We start from the raw sequence: 27,119 nt of genomic DNA, 5'->3' as shown, positions 1-27,119 counted from the left end.
GATCTTGTAGGTACCATGTGGGTTATACCACTAATCACCCCTGTTAACAGGTAAGACCATTATGATTACTTTTTTCGCTTTACCAGTATCAGTCTGAGGCTTAGGGGCAATAACCAAGGTTATGTAGCTTGTAATTGGCAGAGCAAGAGCAAGACTCCAAACCCAAGCAGTCTCACCCTAGAATATCGCATTTAATTGCGGTGAAATACCTGTTAGTGTCATACGTTTCTCAGTCCACTATCTTCCCCTAAATTGTACGGTCCTTCTTGCTAGCACCTTACTTACCACTCTCTACCTCTCCTTTAGTTGTTTCTCTTCCCTGACGTCTTAGCCAGGCTTAACTCAATTAGAAGACTTTGGCTTAAGTGAAATAAGAGTGAAAGAATTAACTACCAAATCACCTCCCCCAAAACATGAAAATCCTGCTTTATCTTTTTCACACTGAACAAGGAACAACGAGTATGAACAACAAGTATGAAAGCATCTTACTGCTTCTCTACAGTTTTTTAGTAACTTTTTGGCCATACTTTTCTGTAGACTGCTTATTCAGTTATGAGTGTGTTGTCATCTCTTAATACTTTCATTTCTAAAGTAAGTTGTTGAGTATGAGAAGCACAGGGACACTCAGCCACCTGACAGGCATTTTAAATATTTATATTTAACTGATACCTTTAACCATTTAAAATGTCAGTTTTCTTTTTTAAAAATATTTTCAAATATTTACATACCCCTTGGTTTAGGACAAGGAGTAATAGAGTAAATCACTGTAAATTTCCTTAAGGGAAATTTTGCCATGTGAATTTATCAAATGTTTAGGGTTTATACACTTATGCCACAAGTATATACACATAAATATTGTTATAATGCTAAAAGATTGCCCACATATTCTGTTAAGTCAGCCTGCCATAACAAAATATCTCAGGCTGGTTGGCTTCAACAACAGAAATGTGTTTTTTCACAGTTCTGGAGACTGCAAGTCCCAGATCAGGGTTCAGCGGGTTTTGGTTTCTGGTAAGGGCTCTATTCTTGGCTTGCAGATGGCAGCCTCGTTCACCATCAGATGGTCTTTCCTTGGTGAGTGCACGCAGGAGAGGGCAGGTGAACTCTGTGGTCTCTTCTTATAAGAACACTAATCCTATCGGATCAGGACCGCCCAACTTTATGACCTCATTAAAATGTAAGTACTTCCTTCCTCCAAATACAGCCATACTGTATTTGGGAGCAAAAGCTTCAACACATGAATATTGGCGGCAGGGGCAGGAGGGGTCACATTCAGTCCATAACACATTACTTGAATAAGTCCAAATGCCTCTGTTTCTAGGTATGTCAAGGAGCACTTGAGCAAAGTTCTAATGAAATGTACATGGCAACATAGATTATATATATTTAGGGTCTGTAGAAATATTAATAGTTGGAATATAACCTAAAAACTGATTTCTAAAGAAGATAAACCATTGCACAATTATATATACTTGTTTTATCTCTACGTCCTCGTTCGCTTGTTTCCTGACGCATACCGCGAGTAACACTGCTACTCTAAGTCAGCCTGTAACTAACAGTATACAATACCTGAAGGACAAAAGTTCTTTATACTTCATGATGCCTGTATAATTTCCACCCACTCAACTGAATTGTATTTTCTTCATGTTAGTTATTGAGCTATATTTCTTCACATTTGCAAAGAATTTAAAAATAAAACAACTTTTAATCAGTACTTGTCTCTATCATACTTATGAACATCATTTAAAAATATTTGTATTCAGAATTCTACTCTTTCTTCAAGAGTATGGAACAAACAGCAGAAAAGGAAGTTGCTGGGCACTAAGATACCCAAGTTCCTAAATTCATCCAACAGAACTTTTTTGGGACTTACTCTTACTTACCTGTGTTGTCTGTCATTGGGGATTCATAACAGACAAACTCCCTTTGCTGCCACTGCCTTGAAATTCTTAATACTTTTTGAATAAAGGGTCCCACAATTTTACTTTGCACTTGGCCTGCAAATTACATAGCAAGTACTACTAACATGTATTGCTTTTACTGTTTAAATCAATTTTATTGAGTATAATTTACATACAATAACATGCACCCATTTTAAATTTGCAGTTCAATAAAGTTTGATAAATGTACATATCTACATAATCACCACTCTAATGATACAAAGCATTTCCATCACTCCAAAAAGTTCCCTTGTGCACTCCTGCAAGCATTCACACACCCCTACTATAGCTGTTGATTTGCTTTTTCTTTTCTTGATTAGTTTCCCTGTTCTAATGTTTCATGCAAGTGGAATCACTTCATATGTATTATTTTGGGTCTGGCTTTCTTCACTCAACATAATACTATGAGATTCATCCAGTTTATTTCATGAGTCAGGAGTTTATTCCTTTTTATTACTGAGTATTTTTTCCTTGTATGAATATACTCTAATTTGTGTAACCATTGTGCAAATATACTACCTGTTGCTGGACATTTGAACAGACATTATACAAAAGAAGATCTACAAATGGCCAGTAAGTACATGAAAACATGCTCAGCCTCATTTAGGTATCAGGAAAATGCAAAGCAAAACCAAAATGAGTTACCACTATGTACCCACAGAAATGTATGTACTGTATGGTCCCATTACAGCAGCCACTAGCCACATGTGGCTATTAAGCACTTGAAATATGATTAGTCTGAATTGAGAAGTGCTGTAAAAAAAAAAAATACATAATCAGATTTTGATGACTTACTATGAAAAAAGAATGTAATATATCTTAAACTTTATTACATGATTAAATGGTAATATTTGGATAGATTTGATTAAATAAAATGTATTACTAAAAGAAACTTCAACTATTTTCACTTTTTAAATGTGGTTCCTAGGAAATTTGAAATTACTTATGTGGTTTCCATTGTAATTCTACTGGATAGTCCTAGGCTATAATTTAAACTCTAATAATGAAATGTTGGTGAGGTTATGAAGCATCTGGAATTCAGACAAAGGACTCAGCTAAGCCAAGCTAAGCCATGTCCAGCCTCATGGCCCACAGAAACTCTGAAATAATAAATGTGTTGTTATAAGCTGCTAATTTTGTGGTAATTTTTATGCAGCAATAGAAAACTAATGGAGATACTACATAAAAGGTTGAGGATGGGTTGCTGCTGTTGGCAAGTTAGGCAATCAGCCTTCAGGAGTAAACACTAACATTATTTTCTATATGCAGCCTTCAACCCTGTAGGATGACCATTTTATTCATGAACCTATTAAAAAAGCAATGATAGAAAGAGGCAGACTGACAGCAAAGGGGATTGTCATCTTTTCCATCAGATAACTGGCCCCGGGTAAAATGGGACACCACTTTGGAAGTTTCACAGGAAGTGTATATGACCCAGTTACTCCACTATAGATTTTTACACAAGAGAAATGAACATATATGTTCACAAAAGATGTGTACATGACTACTTCAAACAATTTCATTCATGACATTCATAATAGCAGAAACTGGAGGCAACTCTTTTTCTTGTAAGTAGAAGTTGTACTTCATAATAGTTATTCTTTTCAGAAACCATTGGTTACTCTAAGCTGTGTAGTATGGTCCACAAAATTAGTGTTTAATCCTTGATTTTCTTTCTAGGAAATTGGATGTATTCTGCATTAGTATTTATAACAGTTTAAAAGCTGGAAGTAACCTCTACCTAGAAAAGATGCTAATGAAAGTTTAAAAAGAAATTAAACATAGAAAAATTTGGAAAAAATCAGCATTCAAAAAATAGCGTGATGCCTTATTTGAAAATATCTAATGTAGTTAAAGCTTTTTAATGATTACATATTCCGTTTTAATGACTTTTTGAATGGCCCTTGCACTTGAAAATACATTGAAGCACAATTTTAAAAACTTAAGTCTTACTTATCTTCTGGATAAATTCTATCCCCTTCCTTTGGGATTAGAAAGCTTGGGTGAGGGGGAAAGCAAGATGTATGACCAGTTGCTCCAACTGTAAGTGTCTATGAACTGCTTTGAGTTTTATTTCCACACAGCAAATAGGACATGCTATTTCTAAGATATAATAGTTTGTAACTTTTTGATCATCCAGATGAAATGAGGTGAGTCTAGCTACTTTTGCTTCTCTAGTATTTTTTGGGAAACGATGATTATATTCTTTTTGCTCGTTTTGTATGTGTATATTCTTTCTGTAAAACAATCACTGAGACTGTCTCTAAGCTTAAATGTCTGGAGGCATCTGAAGTATCAGTACCCTCCTACATCCTTATAATTTGTCTTGTTTTTCCCAGATGCAACAATGAGTTGCTATTTAAGTTGAATATGTACAAAACGAAAAAAGGAAAATGTTTCCTGCAAATGCGTCTCACACTATGTAAGATTTTTTCCAAAGTCCATTGAGAAAGAAGAAATAAGTTCAATTAATTGCTTTGACAATTTTTTCCCAGTGCCTTGGATCCCTGAGGCCTGCACACATTCCTGTTGGTTGGGTGCTAGCACTGCATGGGACTGGAGCAACTGACCCCTCCTGACAGTAGGCTAAATAGTATTTACTCTGAATGGTGAAGGTTGATTAGAAACCTACTCTATTTCACATTACCTCAAGAAAACAATTTTTACATAGCCATGAATGAACACATTTCATCCCCATCCCCGACTATCCTGAGCAATCATAGCAAGTAATAAACATCTCCCCATGGTGAATTCAATGTGCAGTCCGTGATTTTGTTATCTAGAGAAGAAGTTAAGTGCTAACAGCAACAGCGTGAAAACACATGCAACTATGGCATAATCCGATTTGTTTTAGATAAACTATTAATTTCCTTGTTACAAAGCCAAGTAAGTGCAACGCTTTAAAACTGCTGAACCATGAAAGCCATTTTCCTTACGGGTTTTAAATTTAGGAACAGACTCATGAAATTTATGGCTTTAATGAGATATTCTTTGCCTGCAGTCAAGATGAGAGCTAGATCATTGGTTTCCCAGCGTGACACCTATGTGTTCTCGTGTGCACTTGGTATCATCAGGCTCATAAACACAGCCAGCATCACATCAACATCTGAAAGGTTCACTTTTGTCTCTTAGTTTATGTCTTTCCTTTGTACCTGTGGCATGTTAAATATCTCACTCTAGAATTTAACGTATACTCTACCTTTATTGATACTGTCAATGGAGTAAAAAAATTACTATTTTCATATCCATGTTTCAAGCCACAAACTATCCATAGATAGATAGGGTTTTCCAGAAAACAATAGATAATTGAATCAGATGTTGTACGTGGGTCTGAATACGATACCCTTCTCCTTGCTGACACAGAGGAACAGAAAGTGTGGATTGCCCTGATGCATGTAGTTCCAGCAATGAGTCTAATTCTAAAGGTGATGCAAGACTATTGTTGCTTTTAAAGAGAGATGAACTCTTTCAGGATATTCAGATTTCAAACCAATGAGAAAGGCAACTTATTCAACAGTGTCAGAAAGACGTAATAACCACTGCAGAAATCTGTCATTCTATGTTCTGTGATGAAATAACACATATGAAACAGCTCTGAAGAAAGAATCAAAACCTATTATTTGCAAAATATCATTATTATTTCTTGACATTACACAAAATTCTGTGATTAAGGAACCTAACGCTTCAGGCTGTGTCCTTAAATTTGTGCAAATGTTCGAAGGTATTTTATCTGTAAGTTTATGATCCTTGTACCATTTTCTTCTTCCTTTTTAAAAAACCTTTATTATGGTATGGTTCCTGTACAGTAAACTACTCATATTTCAGATGTACAATTTGATGAATTATGATAGATGTACACACACATGAAACCACCACAACCAAGATGGCTAACATGTCCCGTACCATTTATCATCAACAGTTTCAGATGTAGGTAAGAGTGGTGAGCAGAGGACAATGGATCCCCACATACTCATAACTGAGATTCAACAATTTATTAACATTTTGCCACGTCTGCTTTATCTATACACTTTTTTCTTCTCTTTCTCTCACTAAATTGTCTTAAAGCAGATCCCAGACTGCAGTGCTTTTTAGCATGTAACTCTCTCCTTTCAGCAGTTCATTTCTGATTGGATATGTTTAATTTTTACATGTTTTTCTGCAACTGATACACATTTTGTTTTGTTTTTTAGCAATGAGAGACAAAAAGTTAATGTGGTAATGGGAGATTGGACAATAGTGTATTTTGCCTCATGCATTTCAGGCCACAATTTTAGTGAAATTAATAAAAAGATACTTGTATGAATTTTTAAAAATTCATACAGGTGATGATGTAAGAAGCAGAAATTACACAGCATCGCAGTTCACATTTGCATTTTTGCACCTTAGGCAGAAAAACAGAACTAATCAGAGCTGCAAACCATAAAGGAGAACACATTTCAACCTCCAGAGCACTGCTGAACCAAGACACCTTTCTGATTACACTAACAAGGGACAAAAGTGGTGCATTCGGCAATGCCTTCACAAATGTATCTTGTTAGTAAAAATTAAATTAACAATGGAACATTGGTTCAGGGTTCTCTCACTTTTTTTTTTTTTTTAGACTATCTTTTTGGCAAGTATTGATTTGGGATTTGAAGTTTTACATTGGATTATGTCTAATTCTGGAAGACAGGAATAATCTTATGCAAAAAATTCTAGTAGACTTGTTTGTCTCCTGTGCCCTAAGACACACTCAGTTTGTGAGTTCCTTCTTCCTTTGCCCCAGCCCAGGTCTGTCTTCCCTGAGGAACAACTTGTGTTCGAGGCCCTTTCTTCACAACTGCATCTTTCCTAGACTCCTCTAAATCCAAGCTCTCCTTCTGCCTCCCCTCAAATCCAGGATCTCTTTCTCATGGAGTTCCACATTCTCTATTTAGTTTTACCACAAGAGAACAACTAACAAATCACATCATTGTAGGATGTGGATGAGGTGGGTTCTCTTCTAAGGACTTGCAAATTCTCCATTTCAGTGTTCACCATGAGCAAGAGGGAAAGGGGGTGAGAGAGATTCTGGTTCTGGCAGAGAGGCAAGAAGGGACGCAGAAAACTGTCATGATTAAGTGCTCTAATAGAGGCTGATAAAGGGTGCCATAGATCACAGCTAAATAGGCCCAGCGGCGGAAAAAGCACTCCATAAAAATCATACTTGAGTCTGGCTTTGCAAACCTAGGATTTTATCAGAAGTAGTAGTTTCAGTTTCAGGAGGAAGAATATCAGAGATGAAATAGTGATATGCAGAGGTACAGCGTTTTCAAAGGTTAAAGACAACTCAGCGTGTCTGGATCCAGGAGAACGCAGGGCAGGAAGTGAGAGGAGCCACGACTGGGAAGATAGGATGAGGTTTCCTTGTGAAAGCCTCCGGGCCTTGGCTAAGGCACTTGGATTTAGTTCTGCAGAACTGGGCATTTATTAAAAACAAATGGGGATGAGGAACTAGTGGTAATGGCTGTACAATATTGTGAATGCAACTAATGCCATTGAATTATACTCTTTAAAATTGCAAATTTTCTGTTATATGCATATTTTCACTTCAACTGAAAAAATGAATAGAATATACCAAAAACCATTGAATTGTGCACTTTAAATGGATCAACTGTATGCTAAGTGCATTACATCTCAATAATACCATTTCTTTAAAAGATTTAAGCCTAAAAAATAATAAAATCATAAAAGAGCTTTTAAGAAAACTGACACTTGAGCCCCACCCAATGATCAATTAAATGAGACTCTCTCAGGATGGGCCGAGCGTCCAGAAGCTTGAAAAGCGCTCCAGGTGATTCTAACGAGGGCTGGTGCAGCGTGGCCGCTGTAGGCAATGAGAAACCAGTGAAGAATTTTAATCAGGGGAATAACATGGTCAAATCTGTATGTGAGGAACACAGATTCCTGTCTTTTCTGCTCAGATCTTTCAGCAACAACATGAATGCGTACAGGGACTTTATTCATACAAGCCCAAATCTGGTAACGACTCAAATGTCCCTCAACTGGCAAATGGATAACTAAGCTCTAGTGGGTTTATACAGTGGAATACCAGTAGTGATAAAAAGCCTCTGCCATCTTGACCATATTAACTCCATTTATGCTGCCTCAAACTCTGTTTGCAAAGCAGAATCTGCCCTTATTTCCTTTGGGGCTTGTCTGGGACTCAATCTTTCCTATTAACCTCAGCAATGTCACACTCCGATTGTCACTCAAGCCAGAAACCTCTTTCATTTTTCCCTCATTTTTAAGTTATGATGTGTGTCTACAAAAATTCACACTTTTAATGTACAGTCCTGAGTGTTGTGACAAATCATACAGTCATGTAATCACCACCACAATTAAGACAGAGAACAGTTCTGTCACATTGCAAAATTCCCTTGTGCCCCTTCATAGCCAACCGCCCATGTCGCCTTCCCACACCCAACCTCTGGCAGCCTCTCTCCTGTTTTCTGTCCCTATCGTTTTGCCTTTTTCATAATATCATACACATGAAATGATACAATGTGCAGTTTTCTGAGTGGAGCTTTCTTCACTTAAAATAGTTCATCCCTGTTGACCTGGTTCTCAAGCCACATGTTTTCCTATATCCAATCAGCTGAGGGCAGGGAGTGGAAGGTGCAAACACAGTGAGCACCAGGGCCAGTAGAAGGAGACAAATCTCCTAGACCAGGCTCACTAAGACTTACCTACTACATGAAGGGCAAGTAAGTATTAGATATAAAAGATATTAAATAACTCCTTTTTCTCAAATAGTTCCAAATTTAAGGAATATATTCTCTAGTTCATCCTTGAGAATTTCATTAAAATATTCTACTCATGAATAAGCTTAAAAGGTATTATCATATAGGAAGAAAAGTAAATGAAAGCTTGTTATAGTATCCAGGTGGTTCAGAGAGGCTACACATGGTGATGGAAACTCAAAGCATGAAGAACTACTTTAGACACCCTGAATGAGAAGACAGTTGAGGTGCAAGGTCCTAGGCCAGAATCTACAGTTCGATGACCAGCACTCAGATCCAGACCTGAAACTTCCTAAAGCAGCCAGAACAAAGTTAATGTGAAGAATCCACAACTGAATCACGAATGGATTAAAAATATAAATGAAGTTTTCTGTAGAAGAAGAAACAGTTTGAAGGAAAAGTAGGTCTAAGTCTCAGGCGGAAGGGGGAAGATGAAATATAAAAGAGAAAGCAAAAATCTGCATAGAATTTAATTTCATTTTAGAGCTACTGTAGCTTTGGAATAATACTACTTTTCCCAAGAACCACATTTTTAAGGATCCTGCATAATGGTATTGTGATGACAGAAATGACACAGTTTGGAGTACTAAAGAGAACACAAAACTACGGAAATCATAGTTGATTTAAAATAGTCTTACAGAATTGGAAACAGTTAATTTTTTTAAACAGTTAAATAAAATCAAGTGGAACATTATTTCCAAAACTTTGAGAACAAAAACATCAGACACAGATTGGTCTTTAAATATTCTAAGCACATTCAGGGAGGACAGAGTTCTCTGGCTTGTAAAGGTTTGCATTTTCTGCAGTTCACTAAACACACAAAATGTCAAAGGGAAATCTCAGCTCTTAGTGTCCATAGTTCATATCATAAAACGTAGAAGAAGCTGTAAGCTTACCTTAAAAAACAAAACACCACCACTACAAAACCCTCTTGCTCTGTACTCATTCAACACCTGTTCAATGTATTTTTCCTTCTGGTTTAGTGCATCATGATCCATGAGTTACGCTTACCCTTTTACGAGCTGGGCTGGAGGTACAGGCTTGAGAGGGACAAGGAAATGAATTCTGGCTACAACCTGATTGGAATGAGCCCTTTCCCAGTCACACATTCAGATGAGACCCATCCCCGGATTACACCTTAATTGCCACCTTGCAGAAAATGAAGCAAAGTACACCCAGACTCCTGACCCACAGAAACTGTAAGGTAAGTGTGTGTTTTCAAAGGTAAATTTGTGGTAATTTGTTACAAACCAAGAGAGAGTTAATATAGTCAGTGCTTTTTCAAAAGCATGTTTAGCTAGACACTATTCTCATTATCAAGGCTCCACAAAAGGGAAAAAAGGTTTCACACACAAATCAGCTTGGGGAATGTTGCATTCTATATCCTCCACCCCCTCACAGGTCACAGTGCCTTCTGAAGAATACAATGAAGAAACTTTGTTAAATCAGTTACCTTATTATTTTTTTTTTTCTGTTACGGTGCTCAGCCTCATTTTGATTTTTTAACTTCAGTAATATCTTATAAAACTAGTTTTCAAATTATCACACGACAAAGTAGTCGTTGCAAAGAGCAACAGCCTACAAGCCGGAGAACACATCTCCTCAGAGGGACATTAAGACCTGCAACAGGTACCTGCATGTGGTAATATTAATGAATCAATGTCCAGATTTTTGCTTCCTCTTATTTTTTTCTCAAACTCACCTGCTGTAGAATACTCCTGGGGAGAAGTCTTAAGTTTTCCTTCTTCACTTTACAAAAGAAAGACATCCCTCCCATCATCCCCATAAACCTCTAGATGAAAAACAAAGGGACAATTTGAAACACTGATGTCCATGTTGAGAGAGTGAATGACCACAAGCTTGGGTATCACACTGCAGGAGAGCTTATGAGATGGGAGAAACTGTATGTCCAGCTTTGGAAAACTCAGTGTGCCACAAAGGGGCAACAAATTCATCAATGAAAGAAAAATGAACAATGTCCAAGGATGGGACTAGGGCATCTCCTGGGACAAAGTAACCCACAGCCCTGAGCAGCTTCTGCTGAGTCTGCCTGAGTACTGGCAGCCAGTCATGCAAGAAAGAGGCTTCAGAAGCCCTGGGTTCACACACGCATGAGTCAATTCTTAGTGCAAGGCAGGAAGGGAGCGGGTGATGGAGGAAGCCTGTTCACAATGAGTCCTCACAACCACTGGACGGTAAGGGGAGTTATTACCCAATTTTCCAGGTGCAGGAAACCACATTTCAGTGAGTTGTAAAACTGGGACTTGAACCCAGGATTGGGGCTTTAAGTCCAGCGTGCTTCTAATATCTCACCGTCAAGTGGGCCTTCTTCATTACAGAGGGAAGGCAGCCCAATGGCCCCTCTGTTTTCCACCTTTAAGGCAGCCCTTTAATTCCTTTATGGAGATTTCACCTCTGTAAAGGGATCTGGTGGAACCCGGGTCCCTCGGCATGATTTAGACCCAACTCGAATCCCTGAGATACAAACCTACTCAAGCTGCATTCTTAGCTCGTAAGCATGAGGGCAGCCACTTTCAATCTCAAGAAATGTCTGTAGAGACTGAGATGCTGGTGATCGGACAGTATGTTTCTAAGAAACAATGATGTGGCTGAGAAATACTTCTAGAAACTGAAAATACAATGTCACTGACATGATGTAAATCATTGCTGGAATTGAGACATATCCATTTGGTCTTGTTTGACTTTGTTTATCCATTCCTGAAGTGTGTTTCATAGTTACATAGCGTATGAGCAGGTTAAGTGAAATTCCTTAGGACTTCTCGGTCTATGAATGAAACACACCAGGAAACAGTGCCAAGGCAAATCAGTTTTCCTGAGAACTTCTCTTATAAGATGAAACACAGAGGCACATGTAATCTACATGTATCAATTTCTTTCTCTATATCTTGCCTATTCTCTAAAAAAGTATAAAATGTATGCAATAAAATATACGAAAATAAACATAAATAAGTAAAATCAGGAACAGGTAAAATATAAATCAGGAACTAAGGTCAAGACTGGAGGAAGGTAGAATGCAGGCAGGTAGTTTCCACTGAGTTATGAAAGTTGAGTCACAGATTTGGGGTTGAGCTTCCTGGAGCTAGAAATTAATGAATAGACTAAGAGATTTTAATATGTTATCAGTAGGAAAAATGTATATTCCATTAGCCGTCTAATTCTTTAATACTTCACACTAAATATTCTTTGCAGATAAAGTTTAAGTATGGAAATCTTTGTGGGAAATAAAGGTTTTGCTAATTAAAAGGATGCATAAAGACGGGTGTTTACAAAAGTGTTTCTTATTATGAAAACTGATGGTTTCAAAAAATATATTATGATAAGAAAGAGAGTTTCAAAGTGTTTCCAGGTTAATCAGGAAAAGTAACCAAGGGCCTGCTGCTTTGAAGGTTTAATCCAAGATGCTTATCCAACCTCTTTGTTGAACAAATCTTGCAAATAAGGCTTTCTCAGAAGATTCACAGCATTTTCTCTGGGAGCTTGAAATGTCAGCAGAATAGGCTTTCTGATGATATTATGCCAGCATAACGTCCTAACAGTTGGGGTGGGGGTGCAAGAGGAAGATAGTAAAATTGTTTCACTACCAGATTTTTTTTTTTTTTGTTAAACATTTTTTCATTGAGTTACAGCACTGCCTGACTTTTAGGCTGCACTACATAACAGCTTTCCTGGCAAAGATGATAGGCATTAACATAAAGAGAAAACAAAACAAATAAATAAGCCCCGCCCCCTTGAAAGAAGAAAAAAAAACAAAGCTTGACAAGAGCCAGAAGCACAAATCCTCAGTTCACAACAATTTCTAGCGTGAAAGGATACATTTCAAAAGAGAATAAAATTATAATGTTACAACCAATTCAAAGGAGAATCCAAAGAACAGATATGTTTAAAGATCAGGAATACAGAAATGAATTTTCAAATGAATGCTAAGTGGCTTTTCCACGAAGAGGAGGGCATCCCTCCACCAGACAGAATTCATCTGCATGTCCACAGAGAGGTATGATTTGCTCTGCCATCAACTGTGAAATAGCTTAAAGGCAATGCAAGGCTAGAATCAGATAAACCCTGGAAAAGTGCCTCTAAACAATGCAGTTTTCTATTGGAGACACCTAGCAATCTTATTTGTCTATTCTGAATTTCCTTACACTGGTAACTGAATATGACCTCCATCCTGGACACCCCAGGATGTACAGATTTCAGGCATTTGATTACTGGTGACCAACTTTCAGGCATTTGAAAGCATATGATGCTGTTTATCTTACTTCCTGGTATTCATAAACAGAACAGCGGCCTTCAATCTTACTGGAAGTCAATAAAATAGAAGGTCCTGAACAGACTCCTGCTGTTGTGTGGACCTTCAAGATCTGCCCTAATAACATCTTTCCATGGCTCCTTTTAACTGAAGGCTAAGGCCTCGATAAATGGGTGAGATTAGTGAACCCGCAGATGGGGTCAACAAATCTGTCTTGCAGGAACAGTTATGTAATGCCACAATTTCAAAACAATGCTCTAGTAATAACTATAATTTTAAATACTCAACAAATAAAACGAATTTATTAGAAGTTTCCTTTCGCTAGGTTTTTCCACTGGTAAAAGACACTCTTCTGTTTGCCAAATGCATCACCTCCTCCTCCAGGGTGCACGGCCACACCGTGTTTCCAGCTTCCTTTGCAGTTGGGGGCAGCTGTGTGGCTGAATTTTGGCCGAAGCAATGAGGGTGGCAATGACTGTCCCCTTCCAGGCCCATAGCTCCTCTCCATCAGCCAGACACAGAAGTCCCTGAGATACATAGGAGGAAGGAGACCTGTTTTGAAACAAGCCTTGGCCCCTGAATGACCATGACCTTTTAGACCTTGTGTGAGTGAGCAATAAACATATATTGTAGTAAGCCTTTGCCTTTTGTGATTTATTTGCAGCAGCAGCTAGTAAGCTAGTATTACCTTGAATACACATTCCAAATTTCTTTTGAATTTAAAATTTTGAAAATAGGCAATATAGTCACATTGTTTAACAAACAAAACGATGTAAAGGGTGCAAACTGTCGGTCTCACTCCCACCTTTTTGCTGTACCTGCGGTTCCACGCCCCCGTCCCTCTGTCCTATGGTAAACTCCTTTATAATTTCTTGGATATCTTTTCAGTGTTTCTTTATACATATAATACAAAAAGCACATACAAATAATTATATGTGAATATGTTCTTCCCTCTCCAGCCCAAAGGTCATGTATTATTTAAACCATCTTACACCTTGCTTCCTTCAGACAACAAAATAGCCTGATGACCTTTCCACTGAACTACGCAAGAGCCTCACTCTCTTTATGGCTGCATAGTATTTCACTGGGTCCGCTGCTCTCGATTAACCAGGCATCTATTGATGGACACCTGTCAGCCCATTTTCTTGACGGCAGATAATATAACTGGAACAAACCAGTGTCCGTTTAGAATTAAAGGCCAGTCCTAGTTGACTGCAGACCACAGGTCCTGCCATACTTTCTCTAGGAAGACTGTTATCTGGAAGAAGTTTGTCTTTTATTCTCTAAGACAACAATGTAACACATCCAGGGAGAGTCAGATAACTAAAATGAAGCAAGGATGACGTTGAGTAGACCTGCCCTCCGCACACCAGCTGGCAGGAAGGCACAACAGCCCATTCAGTGCCCTTCACTCGTCACCTGTGTCTACAGGGCGGAAGAGCTGTATTTGTCCTCATAGGGCCTCCCTCTCTGGTTCTTCATGAAACACCAGTCTGGGGGCCATGATTAATCTACAAATCAAAGCCAAGTTTTTAGTGTTTATTTCTCATCGCTCAAAGAACTAAAAGGATATCAATTTTGTTTTCCAATTAAAAAACCCATAGCTCTTGGCCTCCATCCTCACTTCCCGCTCTGCCTCCTGCACGTTCTCCTGGAGGTCTGCAAGCTGACTCAGACTCTTCCTATTTCTCCCAGACTCAAAGTCCAGGAGCCATTTTTGAGTGTCCTACACCTGAAAGGCAGTGATTCTTTGTTCACAATGTCCCTCACACGGGCGAGGTGTATATGATAGAATTGTTGTAAGAATAAGATGAGTTGAAGTATAATATGCCTGGCACATAAAAACCACTAATATATTTCGCATTATTGTTTGTTTCACATGCCCATCCACAAACAGTTGTAGCCAGGGACAGGGAGGTGTCCTAGGGACTGGCTGGCTCAGACAGGTGTCCATCCTGGCAAATCAACTGTGCACAGAGGACTTGAGGGTCTGTAAGAAGAGAGTGGCTTAGGGATGACTAACTTAGCTTTACATAAGTTCTCTGAATATTGGAGAATGCAAACAAAAATTCCCATCTCCCAGCACGGTTTTAAGAACTAAATGAGATAATGTATGTAAAACACGTGGCAGAATACATGACATAGAGCAGGTATTCCTTAAGCAGTAGCTGTTGCGGCTGCTGTTACTTTTGGCTCCTTCCGTGATGTGCTGCTTCATTTAGCTCCCGTGACTGGAGGGGAGCCTTCCCTTCTGGGGCACTCTCCACTGACTGCAGCCTAAAGCACATCCTATTAAGAGCATATGTATGAGGTCTGGACATGAGCAAGGTGCCTTCTTTCTAGTGCAGCTCATGATGAACATGTCCACATCCCTAGTTTTTCAGAAGTGATGGACTCAGAAGAAACCTTATGATACCTGATCTGGAAACCCTTTCTAGTGCAGAATCTGAACTGCAAAGCTGTTCTTAAAACCTGCAAATGATCAGCAGTGGTAAGTGTGTGATATTCACTGCCTCTCACTGTCTATGTCTCCCCTTGGCTTACACTCCTCACTGATGCCAGGAACAGGTGAGCAGCTTGCTGTGCTGGGCTGAAATTAGCACATGCCTGGACATGCAGGTTGTTCACAAACAGACCTTTGAAGGGAAATGCTCATTATTCCTATGACTTCAGGACATAAAGACACGTCCCAAATAATTCCCAAGCCCAAGAAAGAAAGAAGAGCAACAAGCGTTTCCCTCCGGCAAGAAGAAGGGGAGAAGGGAATCAGATCCAGGCTGCCTGCCCTGGATCACAATCTGATGGAGTGCATTTGTCCCCTCTCACCGCCAAGCCCGCCAGCAAACAGACGTGACCTCCCTTTGCCCAGGGGAAGATGAAGGTGAGCCTCAGTGGGCTGGCCGTTCTGAGCACCGAAAGCAATTGCCCTTTGTCACACCCCTGGCAGGTGTCAGGAGACACTGGGGAGAAGGAAAGTTTGTAGTAGCTGCATGAAGGGACTCAACCTGAGGGGGAGGTGAACAAAGAAAACGTATCGTGTGTCTGTGTGGAGTTAAAGAAACTGCCAGTCACAACTATAGGTGTCTTCTGCAGGTAAATTAACAATTTTCATCTCAGTCTGCGTATGTTTGAATGGGTGGTGTGTGGGGGTGAGGGCAGGGAGAAGGGGAGGTTGTAAGTGGAGCGCTGTGGGCTACTTTGTTCTAATATGTTGCTGAATGTCAGGAAAGTGGGATCATGTGACAACAGGTATCCTGCCGTTCGGCTGCCAGTTCATCGAAGGGCACAGGAAGATGTGAGCAGGCTTGGGCATCGCAGCGTGTCCGCAGAAATGCCACTGCACTTACTATCCTTGGGGAAAACAGTGAATTCTCAGACTGGGAAGGGGCTGCTATGATCAGACAGAATCAGTGGTCCTGGCCTGAAGCGTGTTCCAGTGACTGTCCGTGGAAGACATGATCAATGACTGTCTTTGAAAGATCTTGATTTTAGTAAATTTACTTTCCCATCATGAGCGCCATGCTATCATAAAGACAAATTAATTTAACATGAGTGAATTACTGCTCCCTTATGAATAACTTTCCAATTGTTTTTAATAGCACCTCTTTATCTCCAGAGCAAGAAAACACAGTTGACCTTTAACAGCCTCTTTTATAAATGAACCCAATCGCAGTCCAGCTTTTTTCTCTTTTCAGATCTTTATCTCCAGGCACCTTGAATCCAACCTCATCTGAATGCAGGTCCAGCTGTCTCTCTAATGGTATCTCTCCATTAATTAAGTACTCTGGGCTTAACAGCTTGCACACTAGCAGCTGTAAAGTATGAGAAGGCAGTTCTCCTTTAATCTACAAATATTTATTTTCTTTTGGGGGGATTGGTTGGGAAAAGATTAAGTGTATAGGAGGATCACCAGCTTACGGAGAATGTGTGTGTTGGGACGCAAGTTTCCTGCCAAGTCACATCAGGTGCAGTTAGGAAGCTGGAAGCCTGGCTCCTAATCCCTGCAATCATAAATTATGAAGTGCTGGTTAAAACAAGCATCTTCTTCCATCTGGACTGAGGAGTGTGTCTGTGTTCTCTGAGTGTTTTAATGAGTGCATGTGAATGAGTTTACAGGGAGGAGCGAATGGAACTCACATAGACTCGGACGCTGATGTTTACGGGACCCTGTCTGCCCAGGAGTGGGGTCATGCCTGCATCGCCTTATCCTGCCGCAGTGCATTAGGGGACCCTCCTTAGTCCGTTTACATTTTTCCTTGTTTCTCAGACTCATTCATCACTGAACTGTAGAGAAACTATCCTGGAATAACAAAATAACAGGTGAAAGTTGGAGATATCATTAGCTTTTTCAAAATGCTTTCATAAAATACAGAAACAGTTTGCGTGTGTATAATAAAATATTAGAGAATACAGTTAAGCAAAACTAAGGAAATAAAGGATTATACTGCAAATATCTACAGATCGAACAGCCAATACCTTAGTGTACATTTTTCCAGATAATTTTATGTCTTTTGAAATATATATGTATATAATTTTTTGTATTATATAGGTATATAATCTGATACTTAGTTAACATGCATTTTTCCCAGTATATTTTCATCTCATCAAGAACAAGACCATATTTATATTTTTATAATTATCTCAAAAGGTCTTTTCTATCTGTTTGCCCAAACTAGGGTCCAATCCAGAACCACACATTGCCTTTAATTGTTATGTCTCCTAGGTCTTGGTCAGTCTAGCCTGGTACATCTTTTTATGCACTAATGTGCTAGAGAGAGTGGGCTAGTTATTCAGGTCAATTTTCCATGGCTTAGTTTAGGTTCCCTGAAAGCAGGGCCTGAAATAAAGACTTAGGTGCAAACAGTTTCTGAACGTGGCCTCAGAAAGTAGAAGTGAGGGAGCAAGAAGACAAAAAGGAGGAGGAAATGAACATGGGAGGGGACACTGTAAGGAAGGAGGCCCGGTTCTGCCAGGACAGCTGAGAAGCACCCAAGATGCTCCTGAAACTGTCCACCTGAGAGACAGGAGTCAGAATTATTTGACTGCCGGCTCCCCCTGGGAAGGAGGGCACTGACTCCCCTCTGCTTCCAGCTGTGCTTGCTCAGGCCTGGAGCTGGTACCTCACGAGAGAAGGTGCTGGCCAAGAACGCAGGGAGGCTCACCTAGCACCTGTCCGCTCCAGCTGCGGTGCGGTTGGAGGTGGGCCAAGGGGATGTGATGTGGGCACCAGGAAATGGATTTCTCTTTTTTCCCTCATTTTCCCCCCATGCAGAATTACTCAGTTTGTTATTCTTTAGGGGCATTTCCCATAAATAAAAAGTAATCTTCAGCATTTTGCAGAAAAGAATGGTTTGCTTTCTCTTATTTACATATGAAAAGATGTGTTAATATCTTTTATTTTTAGAAATTAATCAACCAAATAAACTTCTACTGAACATAAGATACTGAGTGAGGTGCTGATAAAATAGCCCTGCCCTTAAGTTCAGCAAGTTTTGTAAAACAAAATATTGTGGTGCTATGGTGGAATTTTATAGAGAGAGTAGTGTTGGGTTAGAGGAGGAAATAATCAGTTCTTTCAGGGTAGTGAGGGAAAAGGGAGATGGAGAAAGACTTCGTTAAAGCAGTGGTGCTTGACTTGGATTTTTAAAAGATGACTAGATGGGGAGGAATGTAGTTTAGGCTGTTACACTGGGAGCAAGGGTTACAGGCATGAAAAAGGAAAACGTGTTTGGGAAACTGAAAGTCACTCAGTACGGCTGGTGAGGGAGTGTAGAGGGGTGAAGCCAGAGCTGGAAGAAGGGAGAGGCCTAGGTACTGTTAGACTGGGTACTGCTTTCACTACTGATTTTACATGGAACCTTCCTGGCAGGAACACAGTGTGCTCAAATATGTTTAAAGTTGTGAATTTGGGAGTATACAAAGCTGTGATTTTTAAAAGACCAATAAACTTTTCTAGAAGGCAACTTCAGAGGGTCATTACAATTTAGTTAATGAAGACTCTAATGATATAAGCATAACTTTTACTTGATTTGCAAAATGCACGTATGCATGGAACTTCCTTTTGGGTCATGGAATTGCATTAGACATTACATATGTGAAATAGAAGCAACTTAGGAGGAGGACTGATGGGCCCCTGAGGCCTCTGTTTGCAAGAGTCGAGCAGCATGACAGGAAGTAGACTTTAGGGAAGTGGGAAAGAGGAATGGAGGGGTCCTGGCCAGGTCTGTTGCTTCTGGTGGCCCAGTTCTAGAAACTTACGCTGAGCACCATAAAGAGGGACTAAAGGCCAAGACTGATAGAGCTGTTTCCATGAGGTATCGTGAGGCAAGGGGCATGGGCAGAGTTCCTTTGGTACCTAGGTGCTAGGGCAGCATGCAGCTGGGGAGAAAACCATTCCTCCATTTCCTCAGGAGCACAGGACCACACGAGCTCCTTGAAGTCTGGGAAGATCAGGAAATTACCCTCTTCGCAGAGACACTCAAGTTCCCATAGTAAACATGGCTGGCAGGACAGCACCTCCAAGTGCCTTTGCAGGTAGTAGCTACAAAGGAGGAGGCTGGAGCAGATGCTGCAACATAACTCTGTCCAGAACTGACAACCTAGTATGTGAGGACTGTGGAAATTCCCCATAAAAATTAGATCAGACTTTACAGGGGACTGCATAAGTGTATGGAGTCAGTGTCATTGGGAGATACTGTGAGTCCCATTTGTTTCCACATATGGGTGGGGGCCTGGGAGATTTGGGTTACAAATAAATAATGCTAGACCAGGCGTACACCTGATTAGGTGTTATGATTGAGGGCCCTTAGCCTGTACCTAAGAGCCTCTCTGGTCTGTTTATGGCACCATCGTAACAGTGTCCATCTTGTGGTCATGCCCTCCTAAAAAATGCATTATTACTATAGATTACACTGTGAAGGTTAGAAGCACCTCAAACATGAGACATAATCATGGTAAGAGCCGTCTTATTGCTCCTTCCACCCTTTGTTGGCTGGCTTATCTCGTTCAAGTATTGATCACTGCAAGGGAAAGAGGCTGTATATTCAACCCCTTCTGTCAAAGTGAAGAGATTTATCTGAGTACAGGTAATGAAAGGAGGCAGGAAGAGGGGAAATATGGCCAGGAATCAGCTACACTTGACAAGACAGTGATGTCTGGAGGAGTCAGTGACAAAAAGGAGAAACTCAGAGCCGTGTCACTCTCCAGAGCACAGGCAGCAGCACATCCAGGTGATGTATGATGATACAGGCCAGAGTGCTACCTTCCTAGCCAGGATACGTGGGGCTCTCGTGAACAAGCAGATTTATTGTATTGTCACTGGTGCATCATTGAGCAGAGAAGATGGAAGGAATCGTGGGTAATAGGTTTTCGGTTTTTTTTTTCTGATGGAAGCCAAAAACTGCTTCCTTTATCTCAGCAAGCAGGAGGCTGAGAGACAGAACAAATTGGAATTTATACATACACTGATTATGTCCCTATCCTTCCACATTTTGTTAATAGTATGTTTGACTTCTGTTGTTACAAAAATAATGGAATAACAATAACACAAACTACATCACATATAATGACTAAGCTTTATCATCTGTCTCTTCTGCCATTCCTATATTTGTACAAATAATCTACCAATATTTATACCATTTAAAATAATTGTGAGCAAATAATAAAATACATCCTGGGTTTCTTTTTTTGAGGATTAAAAGAGGGCGAGGGAGCCATCTGTATCAAGTTGGATGGACTTGAGAGCATTAAGGTAAGTGCAGTAAGTGAGATGGAGAAAGATGTGTACTGTGTTACCTCACTTCTAGGTGGAATCTAAAAACAAACAAACAAACAAACAAACAAACAAACAAACTCTGGAATTCCTAGGTGGTTGCAGGAGGTGGGTGTGGTGGGTGGGTGGGTGAAACAGGTGAAGGTGGTCAAAAGGTACCAACCTCCGGTTATAAAGCGAGTAAGTCCTGGGCATCTAAGGTACAGCATGGTGACTGTGGTTAACAATATTGTATTATATGTTTGAAAGTTGCTAACGGAGTAAATCTTCGAAGTTCTCATCACAAAAAGAAAAAATGTGTAATTTTGTGTGGTGATGGATGTTAAGTAGACTTATTCTGGTGATCATTTTGCAATACATACAAGTATCAGATCATTATGTTGTGTATCTGAAACTAGTATGTTATATGTCAGTTATACCTCAATTAAAAAAAAGAGGGAAGGAGCTTGATGAGACGGGAGTGGGGTGTGTTCACATCCACCGTCGGTGGCAAAGTCACTTAGTGCACTGTTTCAGGGGGCAGTTTAAATACCTAGCAGAATTTAGAATATGAATTTCCTTTGATCCTGCAGTTTCACTGCTAGAAAATTTCCCTACAGATACACAAGTGTACAAAGATAGATGGAAAGATGATCAGAGAAACACCCTTTAGAAGTAAAAAAAAAAAAAAAAAAACTATGGGAGTAAAGTCTCTGATGGGGGAATGAGACAGGAAGGGGGCAGGGCACAGCCATTCAAGGAACAACACAACAATTAACATCAGAATGGCTAAGGATTCAACCCCAGGTAGGCCTTAAGGCTCAAGACAGTAGATTTGACTTCTAGTAGACCTTGAGCTTCATTATATGCCTATTGTAATATATTAGCATGGTCAGTAACATGCCCACAGGCGCCACGACAGTCCCAAGGCTAGCCACAAAAGGTCAAAGAGTGGGAAATGGCCAAATTCCTGGAATCCCAGCCCCTCGCCCAGGGTAGTTAGACTGGTCTTTCCACTTAATTAGCATATGAAGCTACAAAGCCCCAAAAAACTGGCAACACTGCCCCTCACGGCTGCCCCCCCTTCCAACGGCCTGCACTCTGTCTATGGAGTGTGTACCTACTTTTACTCTAATCTGAGCACCCAACCCCCATACCTCATGGCCTTTCTCTTGCCTTTTGATATATTTCTAAATAGATTTACCTTTACCCCCCCCCCAAAAAGGAAACAACCTAAATGTTGGCAAGAGATTTGAGTAAACAAATCACAATGCAACCTCATGATGAAATATTACCCAGCACTAAGATGAGAATTATGTATGAAAATGCCAGCTGTAGAATAGTTTGTGGAATATGATTTCATTTGAAAAGTATGTGTATATGCTTGTAAATGCCTAGAACATTTTTGGAAAGGAATGAACTCTGAACAATTATTCTTCTGGAAAAATGTGACTGAAGAGTGTTTGCAGAGGCAGAAGCTAGACACTGTTGTACAAAAAATACCATATTATTAGCATCTTACGTAAATTTTAAACACTCTTGAAAGTGGAAAACAAAAGGGAATATAATTTCAGTATTTTTTTTAACACAGTTGCCTCAAGATGGGTGGGGGGGCCCAAATGACAAAAGTAGGTATTTTCTGTCTTGTGATTTTAATGTTTACATGTCCCTCCTCATTTTCAGTATAATTTTTAGCAACTGCAAAATATGTCAAGGAAAGAGGGCTAAACTGAATATAAGTGGTTGTGTGGAATTGTGAGCAAACACCTAAAAATGGTAGAAAAAAATCCCTGTGGACAGCCATCAACCAAAAGGAAAGTGCTACCTGCTTCCCACTGCCTTTTGTGACTGGCTCTTTCTGTATGAGGCTCCTGACGATGCTATTTTGAACAAACTCATGGTTATTTCAACATCAAATTCCCAAGGACTTGGGATTGGAGTCTTTAATTTTTTTCCTGTGTAAATGCTGCAGGTGAGGGGAGCCAGCCTATTGCAGAGGGAAGGCATCTCCAGTTGGTAGGAATTTGAGCCAAGAGACCACCACATCCTGCTGTTTGGTATTGCTTGTAAAGAAAATCTGTGCACAAAGCCTATACGTCACTGGTTAAACAAACTTTTTTGATAAAATGACCATTTTATTAAATTAACCACAGGCATCAGTAAGTAGTTTCTATGTCTCAAGCCCTGCTAGACACTGGGGATATAAGGATGAAAGCACATATTCTTATGAAGTTTATAATCTAGCTGGAGAAGAAAACACATGACACATGAACTACAACATAGCATGTTAACTGCAATGAAGTGAGTAGGCTCAAGGTACAGTCACCAGGAAACACACACACACACACTGATAACTGAGAAATACATGCCTGCTTTAGCTTCTCAATTCGGCTGAAGGAATCTACTACACAGACATCATTCTAAGCTTTTCTTGGGACAAACTGTGCAGTGTTGTAAAATCACAAACTGATCGTGGGGATAAGGTCCTGGGAGTAAATAAACCATGATAGAATTTTGTGATTGCTCAGTTATGAAAGGCAACCTGTTTTCATTCCTGAGGGGTTACTTCTTTCTCCAGATAACACTACAATAAAATCAACGTCCTCTTGAGGAGTTTTCCAAATCTGTTCACTGAGGAAAAAATTTTCCTTCCAAATATTCTACAAGAAACAATTAGATGTGGATTGCTCACAAAAATTTATTAGGAAATTTTGAAGAAAAACAGAGCAGCTATCAATGGATAAACAAGAGAACTCTTGACATCCTCGACAGCTGTTAAAAAATTTTCCTTTCCATCCTATGGTCTTTTACACTTGTCAATTCCATATACTTTTAATTACACCACATGAATAAGTCATATGGAAGGACAATAGATCTGTGTATGCTAATTATGTATTGAAAAACAAATAGATCCAGTAGATCAAACTGAACAGAATAAACATGTATATAACCTTAAGTCATTTTTGTTTGGCTCTTTGTTGTAACAAACACTGCCCAGATTTACCTTAGCAGTAGTGTAAAAGGAGAGCAAAAGGAATTCGACAGGTACATCTAGGATTATGTTCAACTAAAATAATGGAATAAAAAATAAAGACCCCAGGAGTTGTGTAACATTTCTTTGTTCTCTAGTTTGATATGTGGGGCCCTCTAGAACGTGCTTGCTTTCCAGGAGACTTTGCAGTCAGCCTGGCGCCATCTGCTGGATGGTGTGAGGGTTGCATGTGCACCGGGAAAGGCTCTGGAAAGACATCCGGATTCTCATGTAATGCTCCTCCTGATCAAGGCCGGGTACCCTCTTCTGGTCTATAGCATTTCTCTGTGAGTATGTTTATCTTTCATCTTCACTCCCAGAAAGATGGACATATCAGTTAAATTCCATTTATTTTTCAAATCTGATGTGTATAAAATATGGTCTTTGCCAAACATGAGATTTAGGGACAGTGAGTGAAGGCCAAGACCTGATCCTCCCCGTCCCATGCTAGTTTGAGGGGTTATGCCTTAAAGCAAGGGGCAAAAATGTGGTCGGACAAGCTGATCTACTAAAGTCTTATTTTATTTTTGTGTATTCCATCAAATATCTTATAAATAAGGGTGTCTACATTAGATTTATTCTGACAAATGAACTCTGTAAGAGGGAGATACGTTTTGGTCAAGAAAAAAGGAATTAATAAAATAATGAATACTTAAGATATTAGGTTTATGGAAAAATCATCACTTGAAATCATGATGGATGATTTCTTTGTTATTCTAAGATAATGAGACTAACTTTCAAATCAAATCATTGCCTAAACACCTTATGAAAACCTATCATAGAGTGTGATGAATTCAAAGACTATTTCATCACTACATATAAACAAAAGCAAGTAAGCAAAGCTATAGAAAATGCCCAAAGGACATTTTCTCATTGGATGAACATGGGAGATCTTATTGGTCATGGGTTAACTACTTGGTGTATTTTAGATTCTTAAATTACTGGAGCATTCCCTTGGAAAACAAATATAGCCACTATTTTTGTGGCAAAGATTTTCCCATCATTTCTTTCTCTACCCTCTGGCCATTATGTGTACATTATGGTGCTTGTGGCAGAGTGTTAGACCTGTGTTTCCAACTGTACTTTAAGCCTAATAAACTGTAATAGCCCCCACCTAGCCAACCAGCCCCATTTCAACAAGGTAGGAAAAGAAAGGCATTTGAAACACTGAGTTCCTGTCTTACAAACTGTGGGGTTTTACGGAAAACACCGAGCCAGAGAGTAAGCCAGCATTTTATTTTTTCATGTGCAGGATAAAAGGTCAGCTGGCTTGCAGCACGGGGAAGGGTGCAAAGGTCTAGAGATGAGAGATGTACAGAACTGACAGCTTGCTGCTGTCGTGTTATGCAAGATCTGTTGCTCAAAAACACTTCTGATACATCTTGCATTTACTTCTCATCTGTCACTGGGGTTGGCCGCTCTAACAGATGCCGATGACAAGAGGAAGGCAACTGTAACAACTGAGAGCCTTGCAACTCGGGGAAACCTCTGTCACTGCCCTTTTCATTTAAGCCCAGCGCTGGGTCCCATTACAGGAGACTTCCAGGCACCTCTTTCTCTCTGGGCCGTGCTGATCCAGAAAAGACTGAGTCCCATGAGACTTGAGGAAAATGGAAAATACGTGCATGTATAACTATGGGTGAAAACTCCTGAATGAGGCTACCTCTAAAGACACTTATTATTGCAAGAGCCCCTGACTTATTTAGGAGAGTAACAACAAAAGACGTATACCAAGTAAATCTCATCATCACTAGGAAAATAGCTGCCACTGGCAACTTTAAATATACAGTCCTGGTACCTTAGAGGGCTCTTCATTAGTACCAACAGATGATGGAAATGGAAACGTGTCCCTTTCTTCACCACTCATTATGTAAGTAGACCTTCATTATTTAAATATTTTGTATTTGTGAATGCTGGGGAACATGGAACTCTATTTTTAACAAGCTTCCCAGGTGATCCCTGTGTTATGACATTTTAGAGCACAGACTTAGGCTCCAAAAGAGGGAAGCTCACCCAGTGCCAGCTGTGGTCACATGGGAAGATGGCAGAGCCTCCTTTTACTTTCCCTACCCCTCCCTCCAGAGGTGAACACTGATCATGTCAGGGGTTTGCCCAATCTGTGAACCTCTGAAGCAGAAAGCAGACAAAATACTGGGAGCTGCTCCTCTTGGCAGTCCATATATACTCTGGAACTCATCTTTGGAAAGGCCAAGAAGTACAGGCATGAAGCAGAATTTAGTTCCCTACCGATCCAGCCCGCTGTGTGGGACCTTGGCTCAGTGTCTCCAGGGCTCTCCTTTCTGAAGACAAGTGAGGAACAATCCTAATATAGTCAGTTTGCCCATCACCCCTTACGTGGGCCTTCAAGATGTCCCCTCCAGCCTGCATCTCTAGCCTCCTCTTTCACCACGCTCCCCTCACTTTCTTTGCTGTACATGTGCAGGTCTGCCCATCTGCCCTTGAATACTGGAGTCCATTCCTGCCACAGGGCTTTTGCACTTGCACTTCCCTGGATCTTCACTTGATTTAGCTATTCGCTCCTATGTTACCACACAAGAGGCCTTCTCTGGATGCTCCATCACTCTATCACCCTCTTTTATCCTTTAAAAAAATTCCTCTCATTGATACCTGATATTATGTTATGTGGTTATTTTTTAAATTGTCTCCACCCCAGTACTCCTCTGGAGAATGTAAACCTCATGAGGACAGAGACTTTGTCTTGTTCATCTCAGTATTTTCTGCCTAGTATGGAAGTGCATGAAACATGTAAATTCTCAATAAAATGACAGACTGACTGAATAAATATTTGTCCATAAGGGGTCTTTAGAAATCCTTTGGCTCCATTGTCATTGCCATTAACCTAGTAATGGGAATCCAAAACTTGACTGAACAGCTACTTTATGTTGCATTAAAACATTCTTACATTTAGAATATGTTTTACTGAAAATTAGTATCAAAATACTAACACAGAACAAAGACAGCACAAAGCACTTCTGCGAAAGCTTCCTAGGGAAACATCTATCATGTTACAAAAGGGTCTGGAAGAGTGCATATCAACTCGGCATACACAGCTGGGGACTGGGAGTGCTTGGAGTGCTCATAGGGTATTTCAGGAACAGAATGAACAGAAGCAACTTATGTTTCTGGAAACTGGGAGTAACTACAGGTGACTAGAGAAAAGGGCATGAAGGCAGAAAGATAAAGCCAAGTAATAAATAACTTTGCCTATTATGCAAAGTACCCTACCCTCTATTTCATGTTGAAGAAATGGGAAAAATTAAAAGCTTTTAAATGAAGAAATAACATAACTGTGTCTGTGTTTCAACAACGTAACACTGAAGGTGAATGACATAGGAAGTAGGACAATACC

At 39.9% G+C, this 27,119-nt stretch overlaps 1 long non-coding RNA gene across 4 annotated transcripts in view; it reads right to left on the bottom strand.

Moving 5' to 3' along the window:
- Positions 1 to 27,119, bottom strand: part of LOC116664956 — a 104,354-nt gene that overhangs the window by 64,746 nt on the left and 12,489 nt on the right. The window lies entirely within an intron of this gene.

This window comes from Camelus ferus, chromosome 7 (assembly GCF_009834535.1).
Source record: "Camelus ferus isolate YT-003-E chromosome 7, BCGSAC_Cfer_1.0, whole genome shotgun sequence".
NCBI lineage: Eukaryota > Metazoa > Chordata > Mammalia > Artiodactyla > Camelidae > Camelus > Camelus ferus.
The sequence above is the reverse complement of the archived record's forward strand: the minus strand, read 5'-3'. Positions and strand labels throughout refer to the sequence as shown.